The sequence below is a fragment of the Macaca mulatta genome, chromosome 11 (assembly GCF_049350105.2).
Source record: "Macaca mulatta isolate MMU2019108-1 chromosome 11, T2T-MMU8v2.0, whole genome shotgun sequence".
In the NCBI taxonomy this organism is placed as follows: domain Eukaryota; kingdom Metazoa; phylum Chordata; class Mammalia; order Primates; family Cercopithecidae; genus Macaca; species Macaca mulatta.
In genome coordinates this window covers 139,829,876-139,845,884 of record NC_133416.1, presented here as the reverse complement: position 1 = coordinate 139,845,884, position 16,009 = coordinate 139,829,876, and the positions used below count along the sequence as shown (strand labels likewise).

The following is a 16,009-nucleotide window of genomic DNA, read 5'->3' as shown; positions in this document are numbered from 1 at the left end:
AGAAGATGTGGGCTTGGGAGCTGTGATGGCTGGGCTATGTCCCCCACAAATCCACACGCTGAAGCCCCAGCCCCACGACCTCAGGGTGTGACTGCATTCAGAAAAGGGGTCTTTAATGAGTCTGTCAAGGTAAAACAAGGTTGTTGGGGTGGACCCTGATCCAGTCCCACGGGTGATGCAATATGAAGAGGAGATCGGGGAGGAAAAGTTCCCAGACAGCGGCTTAGAGAGTGATGACCAGCTCGTGATGACTGGCCTGTAATAACTGGCCGGTGATAACTGGCTCGTGATGACCGACCTGTGATGGACAAGGAGGAGGTAAGGATGCAGACAGGCACAGGGGGCCGCAGATGAATGCACGGAGGAGACACCGACTGCCGGCCAAGGAGGGAGGCACAGGATGAACCCGCCCTGGTGGCCCCGAGGTGGGGACTTCCAGCCTCCGGGGCGGGTGACGGGTGCCCTGGCCTCCGGGGTGGGTGATGGGTGCCCCGGCCTCCGGGGTGTGTGATGGGTGCATGTGATTTAAGCCACCGGCCCGTGTTTGTTGTGGTGTCCTGAAGAGACTCACACGGTAGCTGAGTGTGGTGGATGGGCCGAAGCTGCAGGCAGGAGACGCCCCAGTGAGGCTGGCAGGACCATGTGGTGGCAACGGCCACCCCAAGCCTCAGGGGCTTCCTGCAGGAATGGCTGCTCAGATGCCGGGGCCTGCAGCGCTGATGAGGGGGTGCCTGGACCACAGCGCCGTGGAGGACGGGAGGGGCCTGTTTGTTTCTAGAGGGACACGCTGGCCACGCGGATGCAGATACCACGTCCTCACGGATGCGCACACGTTGCATAGACACCATCACGTGAGCCTTTTGAACTTTGAAGGTTGAGAACATTCCTAAGAACACACATCAGCACCATTTAGCGCTTCTAGGGTCACCGCGGAGGGAGGGGGCGGGGTCACCGCGGAGGGAGGGGAGGGGTCACCGCAGAGGGAGTGGGAGGGGTCACCGAGAAGGGAGGGGACGGGGTCACCGCGGAGGGAGGGGACGGGGTCACCGCGGAGGGAGGGGGAGGGGTCACCGCGGAGGGAGGGGAGGGGTCACCGCGGAGGGAGGGGAGGGGTCACCGCGGAGGGAGGGGAGGAGTCATCGCGGAGGGAGGGGAGGAGTCATCGCGGAGGGAGGGGAGGGGTCACCACGGAGCGAGAGGGAGGGGACCCAGCGAAGGGAGGAGGAGGGGTCACCGCGGAGGGAGCTTGAGGGGTCACCGAGAAGGGAGGAGGAGGGGTCACCGAGAAGGGAGGGGACGGGGTCACCGCGGAGGGAGGGGCGGGGGTCACCGCGGAGGGAGGGGCGGGGGTCACCGCGGAGGGAGGGGAGGGGTCACCGCGGAGGGAGGGGAGGGGTCACCGCGGAGGGAGGGGAGGGGTCACCGCGGAGAGAGGGGGAGGGGTCACCGCGGAGGGAGGGGAGGGGTCACCGCGGAGGGAGGGGGCGGGGGGGTCACCGCGGAGGGAGGGGGCGGGGTCACCGCGGAGGGAGGGGGCGGGGTCACCGCGGAGGGAGGGAGGGGTCACCGCGGAGGGAGGGAGGGGTCACCGCGGAGGGAGGGGAGGGGTCACCGCGGAGAGAGGGGGAGGGGTCACCGCGGAGGGAGGGGAGGGGTCACCGCGGAGGGAGGGGGCGGGGGGGTCACCGCGGAGGGAGGGGGCGGGGGGGTCACCGCGGAGGGAGGGGGCGGGGTCACCGCGGAGGGAGGGGGCGGGGTCACCGCGGAGGGAGGGAGGGGTCACCGCGGAGAGAGGGGAAGGGCAGTCGTGTTTTGAAAATTCCTGTGCAATGACAGTGTTGTTTCCGGAGGCGCCTAAGTGATCCCGCAGCGGCCCTGAGGAGGACCCTGAGGGTCGGGCACTTCTGGTCCTGACCGGCCTCTGCTGGCGCCCCCCCGGGAATCAGGGAGATACACCGGGCCCGGCTTCCAGGAGCGCAGCCGGGCCACAGCCCTGAGGACGGGCAGACCCGCGCAGGCGCGGTGAGAGGGAGGCCGCCCAGGCCTGGGGCCTGGAGGCAAGGGGTGAAGTGGACCAGAGCCCCGTAAATCCTGAAGTGGGTGGGGAGTGAGCCTGTGTGGCTGCGAGTGGGTCCGTTTCGGGGCTGTTTGTTCCTGCAGCAAATGATGCCCGCCCTGATAGAACCAGTGCGCGTCCACCACGAGCTGCCCACACCCTCTCCAGGAAGGGACCCGGGTTCAGGGCTCCTGCCAGCCCATGTCGTGCCTTTGTGTAAATTAGAAAAAAGATCAGAAACAGGCCCTGCTGTCTCTCCAGGCAGGCTTTGGTGGAAGGGCTTGATCTCCTGTCCCACCTTCCCTGGCAGGGCTCCCTATGCTTGACCCCCAGAACCGCCGGCGGCTGGCAGAGAAGGGGTCCATGATGGCGCCTCGGTGCGCAGCCTTGGACCTGCCCCCATGGACCTGGGTGAGGACTTCCCAGCCCTTCCCCGGCTCTGGCTGCTCTCCCTAAGGGCCGCCTCACCCCTTCTCCCTCGGGCATGGGGCAGTGGATGAGGGTTCCCTCCCTCCAGAGGATGCCCCCACACCCCTACCAGGACTTGGCAGATCCAGCTTCTCATCTTGGCAGCCTGATGGTGGGATGGGATCATCGTGGTGGTTTTAATTTGCATTTCTCTGATGACTGATGATTTCAAGCATCTCTTCATATGCTTGCTGGCTTTGGGGATAGAGATAATTATTCCTAAAGCAAAACCTGATTATGTCATTTCTGCTTCAAGATGCCAGTGATACCTGAGGTCTGCAGGGCAGTGCAGACGCTCACCGCCTGGCCACTCAGGAACCTGCGCTTGACCCCCAAATCCGCCCCCCAACTCCTGTTACCAGCTCGCTCCTTCCAAGAGGGCCTTCTCCGGGGACAGCCGACGCTCTTCTGACGGCTCCTGCCCTTGCAGAGTGCTGCCCCCGCCTGCCCACCTGGCCTGGACCCTCGCCTGAGCCCCCTTGGGGCTCCGTGCCACCTCTTCCCTGGCGTTTGTTCTACAGGAACCTCCTACTTCTTCCCACTTGGGAAAGGAAGGCTCTGGGCGTGGAGGTCAGCCAGGCCCCATCCCTGTACCTCCGGCCCTTCTTCCTGCTTCCTGTTCGTCACTGCCCCAGGACCTTTGCACCTGCATTCCCGGTCTCTGTGAGTGCCCTGGGGCCTGTTGCCCCCGTCACAGTCCTGGAGACACCTTTTCTTTTCTTTCTTTCTCTCTCTCCAGCTTTATTGAGGTATAGTTGACAATTCAGGACCATGTGTACTCAAGGTATGCAGCATCACAACCTGACACATGTATGCATTGTGAAATGAGTCCCACGGTTGGGCTAATTAATGCACCCATCACCTTATATGGTTACTTCTGTCTGTGGTGAGAACACTTCAAATTTTAAATAGAGGACACGCAGGCTGGGCAACAGAGCGAGACCCTGTCTCTACAAATATAAAAAAAATTACCTGGGCGTGGTGGTGCACACCTATGGTCCCAGCTACTTGGGAAGCTGAGGCTGGAGAATCACTTGAGCCTGGGAGGTGGAGGTTGCAGTGCACTCCAGCCTGGGCGACAGAGGGAGGCCCTATCTCAAAATAAATAAATACATAAATAAATGAAGGACACATTATTATTAGCTGTAGTCACCATGTTCATTCCATCTTAGGACCTGTTAATCTCATAACTGCACCTTTGTTTCCTGTGACCCTCAACTCCCCATCCCCTCTCTGGCCCTGACAGCCACTGTTCTGTCTGCTTCTATGAGTTCAGCTTTTTCACACATCACTCAAGTGAGGCCACGGGCTATTTGTCTTTCTGTGCCTGGCTTATCTCACTTAGCACAATGCCCTTCAGGTGTCCTCACAAATGGCAGGCTTGCCCTGCCCTGCCCTGCCCTTCCCTCCCCTCCCCTCCCCTCCTTTCCCCTCCTCTCCTTTCCCTTCTCTCCTTTCTCTCCTCTCTCTCTCTCTCTCCCCCCACCCCTTCCCTTCCCTTCCCTTTCCCCCCTGTGGAATAACACTCCTGTGTGTACACATGTGTGTGTATTTCTCCCCTTCCCTCCTCTCCCTTCCCCTCCCCTCCCATCCCCTTCTCTTCCCTTTCCCTCCTGTGGAATAATACTCATGTGTGTGTGTATGCATGTGTGTGTATTTCTTCCCTCTCCTCCCCTCCCTTCCCCTCCCCTTCCCTTTCCCTCCTGTGGAATAACACTCCTGTGTGTGTGTGTATGCATGTGTGTGTATTTCTCACATATTTTCATCCATGCATCCACTGATGGACACTTGGGTTGATTCTGTGTCCTGGCTGCTGGGATGGTGCTGCGATGAACACGAGGGTGCAGACCCCTCTTCTATGTACTAATTTTAACTCTTTGGATAGACACCCAGCAGTGGGATTGCTGGATCCTGTGGAAGCTCTATTTCCACATTTTTGAGGAAGCTGCCTGCCGTCTCCCATGGTGGCTGTGCCAACGACGTTCCCAGGAACAGAGTGCAACGGGCCCCTTTCCTCCATGTCCTCACCAACACTCGCTATCTTTTGCGTTTTGATGACAGTCATCCTAACAGGTGCCAGTTGGTACCTCATGTGGTTTTTATTTGATTTTCCTGATGATTAGTGATGCTGGACATTATTTCGTCTACACATCGGCCACTTACATGTTTTCCTTTGAGACACACAGAGTCAGGTCCTTTGCACATTTTAAAATGTTTGTTTGTTTGTTTCTTTGTTTTTGTTATTGAGTTGTTTGAGTTCCTTCTACAATTTGCAGATTAACTCCTCATCAGATACATGGATTGCAAATATTCCCGCCTCCCCGTGTGGGTTGACTTTTCACTCTGTTGGTTTCCTTTGCTGTGCAGAAGCTTTTTGGTTTGTTGTATTCTCACCTATTTTTGCTTTTGTTGCCTGTGCTTTGGGGCCATATTTTAAAAAATCATTGCCCAGACCAATGTCAAGAAGCTTTCCTCCTATGTTTTCTTCCAAGAGTTTTGTGGTGTCAGGTCTTACATTTAAGTCTTTAATCTGTGTTGAGTTGATTTTCGTAGGTGGTGTTGGATGAGGCCCTTTCGTCCTCCTCCACTTTTCCCAGCACCACCTATTGAGGATGCCCCCTTCCCTGTCGTGTGTCCTTAATACCTTTGCTGAAGGTCAGTTGGCCGTGACTGTGCATGGGGACCCTTCCTGGCTCCCCTGGTGCCCTGTGCCCCACATGCCCCACCCCCTCCCTTACTTTTTCTCCATGGCATGAATCACCCCTGACCTACTATATATATTTTATCTTATTTTATTTATTTTTTTGAGACGGAGTTTCACTCTTGTCCCCCAGGCTGGAGTGCAATGGCACGATCTCAGCTCACTGCAACCTTTGCCTCCCAGGTTCAAGTGATTCTCCTGCCTCAGCCTCCCGAGTAGCTGGGATTACAGGTGTGCACCACCACACCCGGCTAAGTTTTGTATTTTTTGTTTTGTTTTGTTTTGTTTTTTGTTTTTAGTCGAGTGGTGTTTCAACAAGCTGGTCAGGCTGGTCTCGAATTCCTGATCTTAAGTGATCCTCCCACCTCGGCCTCCCAAAGTGCTGGGATTACAGGCGTGAGCCGCCACAAACGGCCATGGATATTTTGAATTTTCTTGTTTGTTGTATGTTTTCCTCACTGGGCTGCACACTCCTGAGGGTGGGGCATCTGTACCATTCTTCAGTGCTGGGTCCCCTGTGTCTGGGACAGTGTATGCAAACAGCAGGTGCGTAATCAGTGTTGACTGGAAGGGTGAGGGAGTCAATACACATGGCAGGCATTGGACTATGTGTCTGAGAAACATAAGTCATTTAATCTTTTTTTTTTTTTTTACACAACTCCATTGAGATATAATTTATGTACCATGAAGTTCACTTATGGATTGAAGTGTGCAATTCAGTGACTTAATACATTTACCAAGTTGTGTAACCATCACCACCATCTAATTTTAGAACATTTTCATCATCCCTAAAAGAAACCTCACTCATTGGCCGGGCGCGGTGGCTCAAGCCTGTAATCCCAGCACTTTGGGAGGCCGAGGCGGGCGGATCACAAGGTCAGGAGATCGAGACCACAGTGAAACCCCGTCTCTACTAAAAAAATACAAAAAAAAAAAAATTAGCCGGGCGCGGTGGCGGGCGCCTGTAGTCCCAGCTACTCAGGAGGCTGAGGCAGGAGAATGGCGGGAACCCGGGAGGCGGAGCTTGCAGTGAGCCGAGATCGCGCCACTGCACTCCAGCCTGGGCAACAGCGTGAGACTCCGTCTCAAAAAAAAAAAAAAAAAAAAAAAAGAAACCTCACTCACTAGCTGTTCCTCCCCCTATTCCTCCCACCCCAGCCCCAGGTTGCTCACCTGCATCTCTCTGTGGATCTGCCTGTTGTGGACATTTCACACACACGGGTGTGGTCTTCTGTGCCTTCCTCTTTCACTCGGTGTGATGCTTGAGTTCACTCATGTTGTCATCTATATTGGTACTTAATTCCTTTTTTGTTTTTTGAGACAGAGTCTTGCTCTTGTCACCCAGGCTGGAGTGCAGTGGCGTGATCTTGGCTCACAGCAACGTCCGCCTCTGGGGTTCAATCGATTCTCCTGCCTTAACCTCCCAAGTAGCTGGGACTACAGGTTCGTCAGCCATGCAGGGAGGTCGGGCTTCCTCCACGGCAAGGTGGAAAGAGAAAGCTGGGTGAGGACCAGGCCTCAAGGACTGAGGCCAGGATTGGAGCTTTGCTGAGCCCAGAGCAGCTCCAGGTCCAGGCTCCTCCCTAAGAGCTGAAGGCCTTGAGCAACTGGCAATTCATTCTCACTTCGGGGTAATGGGATTACAAAAACAAAAGCCTTCCACATAGGGGCTGTCATTGTAGTACATGAAATACAAAGACAAGCAACCCAGCCAAATGTGGGTTTTTGTCCTGCTAATTTGTTTTTTGTATTGTTGGTAGAGACGGGGTTTTGCCTCGTTGGCCAGGCTGGTCTGGAACTCCTGACCTCAGACAATCCACCTGCCTCAGCCTCCCAAAGTGTTGCAATTATAGGCATGAGCCATTGTGCCTGGCCATCATTCCTTTTTATTGCTGACTAGTAGTCTGTTGTGTGAATCCACCACTAAAACCCACTCATCAGTTGATGATCATTTGGGTTGCTTCTGCTAGTTGGTTATTATGAAGAATGCCAGAGCAAATGTTCCTGTGCACTCTTGGGCATATGCCTAGGAGCAGAATTGCTGGGTCACCTGGTGACTTTACATTTAACGTTCTGAGGAGCCACCAGGTGTTTTAACACAGTGACTGCACCATTTCACATTTCTGCCAGCAGTGTGCAAGAATTCCAGTTTCTCTACATCCCCAACCCTTCCCTTAAAAAAAAAAAACAGCCATCTAAGTGGATGTGGAGCTGACTCTCCCTCTGCTTTGGGTTTGCGTTGCTTTTATGGCTAATGATGTCTGAGTGTCTCTCCCCGTGCTCATGGCTATTCGTGTATCTACTTTGGGAAATGCTTATTCGAGTCCTTTGCCCACATTTGGCTGGGTTGCTTGTCTTTGTAGTTCATGTACTACGATGACAGCCCCTATGTGGAAGGATATTTTGTAATCCCATTACCCCGAGGTGAGCATGAATTGCCAGTTGCTTAAGGCCTTCAGCTCTTAGGGAGGAGCCTGGACCTGGAGCTGCTCTGGGCTCAGCAAAGCTCCAATCCCGGCCTCAGTCCTTGAGGCCTGGTCCTCACCCAGCTTTCTCTTTCCACCTTGCCATGGAGGAAGCCCGACCTCCCTGCATGACTGGCTGGCGGGGTGTTCACGACTGAGTCCAGGTGTCCCCAGCACAAGTGTCCCCAGAACAGATGTCACTGGTCACGGGTGTTCCTGATCATAGGTGACCCCAGGCACAGGGTGTTCCTGATCATAGGTAACCCAGGCACAGGTGTCCCTGGTCACAGGTGTTCCCGGTCACAGGTGTCCCCAGGCACAGGCATCCTTGGACACATCCCTGGTCACAGGTGTTCCCGGTCACAGGTGTCCCCAGGCACAGGCATCCTTGGACACATCCCTGGTCACAGGTGTCCCCAGGCACAGGTGTCCCCGGTCACAGGTGTCCCCGGTCACAGGTGTCCCTGGTCACAGGTGTTCCCGGTCACAGGTGTCCCCAGGCACAGGCATCCCTGGACACATCCCTGGTCACAGGTGTCCCCAGGCATAGGTGTCCCCAGGCACAGGTGTCCCCAGGCACAGGTGTTCTGGTCACAGGTGTCCCCAGGCACAGGTGTCCCTGGGCACAGGTGTCCCCAGTCACAGGTGTCCCCAGGCACAGGTGTCCCCAGTCACAGGTGTCCCCAGGCACAGGTGTTCCCGGTCACAGGTGTCCCCAGGCACAGGCATCCCTGGACACATCCCTGGTCACAGGTGTCCCCAGTCATAGGTGTCCCCAGGCACAGGTGTCCCCAGGCACAGGTGTCCCCGGTCACAGGTGTCCCCGGGCACAGGTGTCCCCGGACAGACAGCCACAGGAAGCTGATGCAGGGAGCAAAGAGAAACAGAGACACAAAGAAAAGAGAGTGAGAGACAGAAGAGATGGGAAAGAGAGATAAATGGTTGGAGAAAAGCATCCTGTGGAGTTGAAGAGAAAGGAAGGTGGGGGGGACGGGCAGCAGAGACCCAGGGAGGCTGCGGTGGCTGGACCCTCCCTCACCACACTTTCTGTTCTGTCCTTCCTGGGGAGACTCCCAGAAAAGTGGGCCAGGCTGAGGGCATGATGAGGACACAGAGGCCCCGGGGGAGGGAGGGAGGAGCGGGCTGCCTGGAGGGGCTGTGGTCAGCTCAAAGCCTCAGGAGTCAAGGATAAATCCTCTGACCTTTGACCTCCGACCTCCCTCTTCTTGGCTCCAGACTCCCCACAGTTTTCCATGACCAAATCTTACCGGAAGTTGGAGGGCAGCCCGGCAAGGGTCTGTAAGTTACCGCCAGGGCACAGAACAGAGGTTGGCAGGGGAGGAGAGACCCCCAGGCTGCCGTCTGCCTTCGCCCTGCACAGCAGGCCCATGTGGGGGTGTCACCGTCCTTAGCTCCCTGGCATCTGATCCAAGATTACGCCCGGCAGGGTCTGTTCTCTGGGCTCAGCTCCGGGGAAGCTCCCACCAGTGAAGGGAGGGCTCAGGCTCTGGGCACACAGGGTGCCCTCTTTCAGAGAGGGAGCAGCTGTCCCGCACCGGAGAGCACTCATTTCCTGTCAGTGCTCTCCTGAGCACACATGGATTCAACTGAGCAGCAAGCACTCAGGGGGCTGGTCTCCTCTGCAAGGCAGCTCCCGCCCCGGGGCCCTGCCTCTGAGAGCAAGGTGTGCAGGCTCTTCCTGTGGTCTCCCTGGCCCGTCCCCAGAACGGCCTGCACTGTCCCTCCGCAACCTGCACCCAGACAGACACTCACCATCCCCAACCCCTGAGACATTCAGGTCCACACTGGGGACTGGGCTACCTTGGCGCCTCTTCTTTGAGTGTTCCCTCCACACACAGCCTGCTTCCTGTCCGGGTGGTGTCGGGTCGCCCTCTGCCTCTGGAGCACCTGCAGGGGCTGTTGCTCTGGGCTCCCTAGAAATGCAAGCCCCTGGGCCTGCCTGCCTGCTCTACGTGTATTCACTAAGCCCATGCCAGTGGGGGTCTCAGCAGGAAACAGGCACAGGTTGTGAGGGGGCTACTGAGGCCTGACTTCCCCAGGGACAGGCAGGATGGGAACCCATGAGGGTTGCTGAGGACGCAGGGATGTGCACTGTGGGAAGCCACCACCACCCAGAAGCCAGCAAGGGCAGGGGAGAAGTTAGTGGTGCCAGAACATGGCTAAATGAGGCAGCCATGGAAAGGGGATGCAGAGGGGAAGTGGAGAGGAAGGCGGTTCTCCAGGAGCCCTAGGACCTGCTCTGGGGCTTCTGCTGCTGAGCCCAACTGGGAACCAGAGCACAGGATAATGGTGACACTGGTGATGATGGCAATGAAGATGATTATGATGGTGATGATGCTGGTGGTGGTAGTGGGATGGGGAATGGACATGGTAGTGGTGATGGTGATAATGGTGGTGATAGAAATGATGGTGGTGGTAATGATGGTGGTGATGGTGATGGTGGTGACGAAGATGGTGATGGTGATGGTGATGATGGTGATGATGGTGATGGTGATGCTGCTGCTGATGGTGATGATGATGGTGATGGTGATGCTGATGATAGTGATGGTGATGATGATGGTGATGATGGTGATGGTGATGCTGCTGGTGATGTTGATTCTGATGATGGTGATGATGGTGATGGTGATGATGGTGATGATGGTGATGGTGATGCTGCTGCTGATGGTGATGATGGTGATGGTGATGCTGCTGCTGATGGTGATGCTGATGATGATAGTGATGGTGATGATGGTGATGGTGATGGTGCTGATGGTGATGATGATGCTGATGATGATGGTGATAGTGGTACTATTTAATCCAGTTCAGATTCCTAGTTAGGCTCCCCTGTTTCTCTTCAGGCACACTGTGAGTCACTGGCTGGTATTTATGGGTGGTCAGAATGCCTGTGTCCAATCTCTGTTGTACTCCCTTTCTCAAAGAGAACTCAACTATGCTTTCACAAGGAGGGGATTGTGGGAAGAAGTGTCCCCCAGGAGAGAAAGCTGGATGTGCTGGCACCAGGAAAGTGCCTCGTAGTTTACTGTCCCCAGGCGGCATCCCCATCCACAGCTGAGCTCACCTTCTGGGTGCTTGGCCAGAGGGCCTTTTGAATCTCAGTATCTCTGGAACAAGACTAAGGCTGGGAGACATCTGGAGTGGAGTTCCTGTCCAGCAATGGCAAGCTCCCTGCTGAAGCTGGGAATGGGGAAGGCATGGTTCTCAGGGCTGAGCGCCCTTGTGCTGGACTGTTCACCTTTCAGCAGGAAGAGGGAGGGAACTCTGCTCTTCAGGGTCAGCCTTGGGGTGTGGGGATTTCCTGAAGAGTGCACCTTAGTATTTTGCCACCCAGCCTCCAGTCATTCTTTGGGTTAATCAAGAATGCATTCAGCTTCAAGTATTAGAAAACTTAGTAATTAAGCAACAAAGCCATTTTATTCTCTGAATCAGAAGCTCAGAGTTACAGTATTTGAGGCTGGTTAACCAGTTCACCCATGTTTTCAGGGGTTTGCTCTGCCATCCTCAGGGTATTAGATTTTTACTTAACTGTTTTGGCGAGGTGTGACACAGTGTTGGCGAGGTGTGACACAGTGTTGGCCAGGTGTAACAGTGTTGACGAGGTGTGACACGGTGTTGGCGAGGTGTAATGGTGTTGGTGAGGTGCGACACGGTGTTGGTGAGGTGTAACAGTGTTAATGAGGTGTGACAGTGTTGGCGAGGTGTGACAGTGTTGGTGAGGTGTAACAGTGTTAATGAGGTGTGACACAGTGTTGGTGAGGTGTAACAGTGTTGACGAGGTGTAACTGTTAACGAGGTGTGACACAGTGTTGGCGACGTGTGACAGTGTTGGTGAGGTGTAACAGTGTTAATGAGGTGTGACACAGTGTTGGTGACGTGTGACAGTGTTGGTGAGGTGTAACAGTGTTAATGAGGTGTGACACAGTGTTGGCGAGGTGTGACACAGTGTTGGTGAGGTGTAACAGTGTTAATGAGGTGTGACACAGTGTTGGTGAGGTGTAACAGTGTTAATGAGGTGTGACACAGTGTTGGTGAGGTGTAACAGTGTTGACGAGGTGTAACAGTGTTAACGAGGTATGACACAGTGTTGGCGAGGTATAACAGTATTGGCGAGGTATGACACAGTGTTGACGAGGTGTGACATGGTGTTGGCGAGGTGTGGCATGGTGTTGGCGAGGTGTGACAGTGTTGGTGAGGTGTAACAGTGTTAACGAGGTGTGACACAGTGTTGGCGAGGTGTGACAGTGTTGGTGAGGTGTAACAGTGTTAACGAGGTGTGACACAGTGTTAGCGAGGTGTGACAGTGTTGGTGAGGTGTAACAGTATTGGCGAGGTATGACACGGTGTTGACGAGGTGTGACAGTGTTGGCGAGGTGTGACACAGTGTTGGCGAGGTGTGGCACAGTGTTGGCGAGGTGTGACAGTGTTGGTGAGGTGTGACAGTGCTGGCGAGGTGTAGCAGTGTTGGTGAGGTGTGACACAGTGTTGGCGAGGTGTAACACACTAACAAAAATGCGCAGCTCCTTGAATTCTCACAAAATGTTGTGTGTTACATGTTACAAATGTAACAATCAGGAAATAGAATATTACTAGCAGTGTTGGCTTTTGCTTCTCCTACTTGATGTCTTATTGACCCAACAAGGCTGCTGCAGCTCCAGGCATCATATCCGCATTCTAGCACCCTGTGCTGAGAGGCAAATAAACAGTGGTGTAGCAGCCAGGAGCTCCCACCTGGCTTCTCAAATCTCATTGACCAGAAGAGTGTCTCATGGCATTGCTTGTTGCAAAGGAGGTTGGGAAAGTGGAAATCAGGCAAGGGTGATGGACTTACTGTGACTGTCTCAATCCAAATAGAATTCATCACAAGGCTGAGGGATGGAATCTATGTTTCCTGAGACTGAGAGGCTTCTGCCTCTTATTGGAACAAAACTGGGGCTCTCTGAGCAGGACAGAGGAGGCGCGGGTGGGCACACGGTGGGCAGTAGGACTGTGCACCATGCCCTGTCTTTGGCAACAGTTCCCATTTTCCTCTGGGAAATGCTGCTCTCCTGTGTTCGGCCCATGGTTCCACTCCATCCTTGGGTCCAGGTGTGTGTGTGTCCCTCAGGCGTTGCCAGTGGGAGCACCCTGTTCCTCTTTGCCCCGTGATTGGCCCAGTCTTGGGGCATGACCCAGGACCTCGATGGCAGTGAGTGGAATAAAGTTCCCTCCTTCCCTCAGGTCTTGGGGCAGGAGGTGTAGGCTTGGGTTTCTGGATGCTCACATGGAGGACGGCGGGCAAGGACACAGAGAGACAAAGACTGGAGGACACCGGTAGCCTCTGGATGCATCCATACCTGAAGCTGGCACTGCTCGTGGACTTCACAGATGCACGGTTCGTTGCATTCCCTTGCTGCGTAAGCTGAGTTTTCTGCCGCAGGCCACATCTTACTGGAAGAATGCTGTCTGGAATGCCACTATCACCTACCAGAAGCCCGAGGGAGCCATAGAAGGGGGATGCGGCCCAGTTCTCCAGCTTCTGGGCCTAGAAGCCCTGATCTTCCCTGCCCAGGCTCCTGGCATCCCCTCAGTCAGGGCTGAGGCCACGAACTGCCTGCTCAGGGCAGGAGACGGACCTGAGGGGTCTGGCACCCTCAGCTGTCAGGAACCAAGCTGTCCTTTTCTTTGTTTATATATAAAACATTTCCTGAGCTGCCCTGAACTCCAGCATTTATCTCAGGTTATGGAGAACCCACAGGTGAACGAGCTTCCAGACACCCGTGTCTCTGAATGTTCCTTTTTTGCTGTTGCTGCAAATGGCAGACACCCAACTTTAACTTCAACTGACTTGGGCAGAAAAAGGGCCACACGGGAAGGATCCTGGAGGTTGTCCGGTTGGAGGAAGGCTGAACAAAGGACTCTTTGGGAGGTCAGGTGTGGGTGGGCCTCAGGTGCAGCTGGAAGGGGGGTGCAGATGTGCTCCATGCGGTTAGGGCTTGTTTTGTTTTTTGTTTTTGTGTTTTTTTGAGATGGAGTCTCTCTCCGTTGCCCAGGCTGGAGTGCAGTGGCGAGATCTCAGCTTACTGCAACCTCCACCTCCTGGGATCAAGCGATTCTCCTGCCTCAGCCTCCTGAGTAGCTGGGACCACAGGCGCCCGCCACCACGCCCGGCTAATTTTTGTATTTTTAGTAGAGACAGGGTTTCACCGTGTTGGCCAGGCTGGTCTCGAACTCCCGACCTCAGGTGATACCGCTCCCTCGGCTTCCCAAAGTGCTGGGATTCCAGGCGTGAGCTGCTGTGTCTGGCCTGCAGTCGAGACTCCATAGCTGCTTTCCCTGCTGCCTGCCTGTCTCTGTCCCGCGTCTTTCCAGGCACAGCCTCTCCCGGGCGGCATGAAACGTGGACACGTGCCCCACAACGCCCCCTATTGGAGAGGGGTGGGCTTTCTTCCTCAATCTGGTTCCGAAGTCCCGGGGAAGGGCTCTGGTCGGCTCGCACAGCGGTTTTGTTGAGCTGTGTATAATTGTCATATATGACTCTCCATTTAAAGTGTAAGAGTCAGAGGTTTTGGGGATTATTGATTATTTATTTATTTATTTTGAGACGGAGTCTGGCTGTCGCCCAGGCTGGAGTGCAGTGGCGCGATCTCAGCTCACTGCAAGCTCCGCCTCCCGGGTTCACGCCATTCTCCTGCCTCAGCCTCCCAAGTAGCTGGGACCACAGGCGCCGCCACCTCGCCCGGCTAGATTTTGCATTTTTTAGTAGAGATGGGGTTTCACCGTGTTAGCCGGGATGGTCTCGATCTTCTGACCTCATGATCTGCCCGCCTCGGCCTCCCAAAGTGCTGGGATTACAGGCGTGAGCCACCGCGCCCGGCTGGGATTATTTTTTAAGAGTCGTGAAATATATACGGCATAAAATGTGCCATTGTAACCATTGTGAATGTGTCTGGAGCGGCCTTAATTCCAGTCGCACTGTTGTGCCGTCGCCGCCACCATCTGTTTCTGAGACTTCTTCATTGCCCCAAAGAGAAACCCTGCAACTGTTAACCGATAATTCTCCATTCCCTCCTCCTCAGCCCCTGCTGGCGATGGATAATTTTTTGGTCTCATGCACCCCATTAACTCATGCCAAAAATCACTGTGTTTTGGCCGGGTGCAGTGGCTCACGCCTGTAATCCCAGCACTTTGGGAGGCCGAGGCGGGTGGATCATGGGGTCTGGAGATCGAGACCATCCTGGCTAACATGGTGAAACCCCGTCTCTACTAAAAATACAAAAATATTAGCCGGGTGTGGTGGCAGGTGCCTGTAGTCCCAGCTACTCAGGAGGCTGAGGCAGGAGAATGGCGTGAACCCGAGAGGTGGAGCTTGCAGTGAGCTGAGATGGTGCCACTGCACTCCAGCCTGGGCGACAGAGCGAGACTCCGTCTCAGAAAAAAAAAAAAAAAAATCACTGTTTCTCTGACGTTCTAATTTTATTGGTTATCCTGTCTTACCCGGCACCTCTGCCTAGCAGGGAGTGGGGGCCGTGAGCCACAGCATCTGCACAACACAGTCTGCTGCTTTGGGCCCAGCTTAGGGGGCTGAAAGGTGAGGCCTGGGTGAGCACAGGGTCCCCACGGTGGTCCAGTGTGGTGGCAAGACCGGGGAGGGCCTGCCTGGGATAGAGATGGGCAACGGGACAGACAGGTGAACACTTCACACTCAGTGCTCGGCTCTTTGCTGGAGACTCGGTTTTCTCTGGTTGGCTTTTGTGTCCATGAGTGTCGTGGGCACTGGATGGCCCCCCGACCCTCCCTACTCCTGGGTGCGCTGGGACGTTGCTGCTGGTGTCCCCAGCCGTGTCCTCCCCTGGGGCTGCCCTCCGCTGCGGAGAGCCGCCCTGCACAAGGTTACACCCCTCCCAAGGTGGTCTCAGACTGGGGCAGTGCTGACAGCGTCTCAGCCCAGGGCGTCCCATTTGTCAGCCCGGCCGGTTGGGTCAGCTGCACTCTGCACACCCTGCCTTCCTCACCTCCTATGGCTGCCTCCTAAGATCACGCCCCGATAAACCTGGTCCCAACCCAGCTCCTTTGCAGGGCCTGTCTCCAGGAGATCCGAGCTAAGACCTGACGTACGTGGGTGGCTTTGGGAGTTCTGCTTTCTGTGGCTCCTCCGGCTGTTGCTTCCACAGTGACGTGCCTGAGATGGGCTGGCTGCTGCCTCTGGCCTTTCCTCATGTCCACCGCTGTTCACGTCTGCTTTTTAAACATAGATAGGATCATGTTTTGAGTTTATAAAGGGATAAAAATGTCCTGTGCCTTCCAAAGGTTCAACAGACACGA

At 55.2% G+C, this 16,009-nt stretch overlaps 1 long non-coding RNA gene across 1 annotated transcript; it reads right to left on the bottom strand.

Moving 5' to 3' along the window:
• Positions 1 to 99: 99 nt before the first annotated feature.
• Positions 100 to 3,060, bottom strand: LOC106992520 (uncharacterized). Its single transcript, XR_003721004.2, has 4 exons — positions 2,884 to 3,060; positions 2,595 to 2,719; positions 572 to 886; positions 100 to 298 (listed from the first exon to the last, which is right to left on the bottom strand). It is a non-coding gene; the product is annotated as an uncharacterized LOC106992520 (long non-coding RNA).
• Positions 3,061 to 16,009: the final 12,949 nt, after the last annotated feature.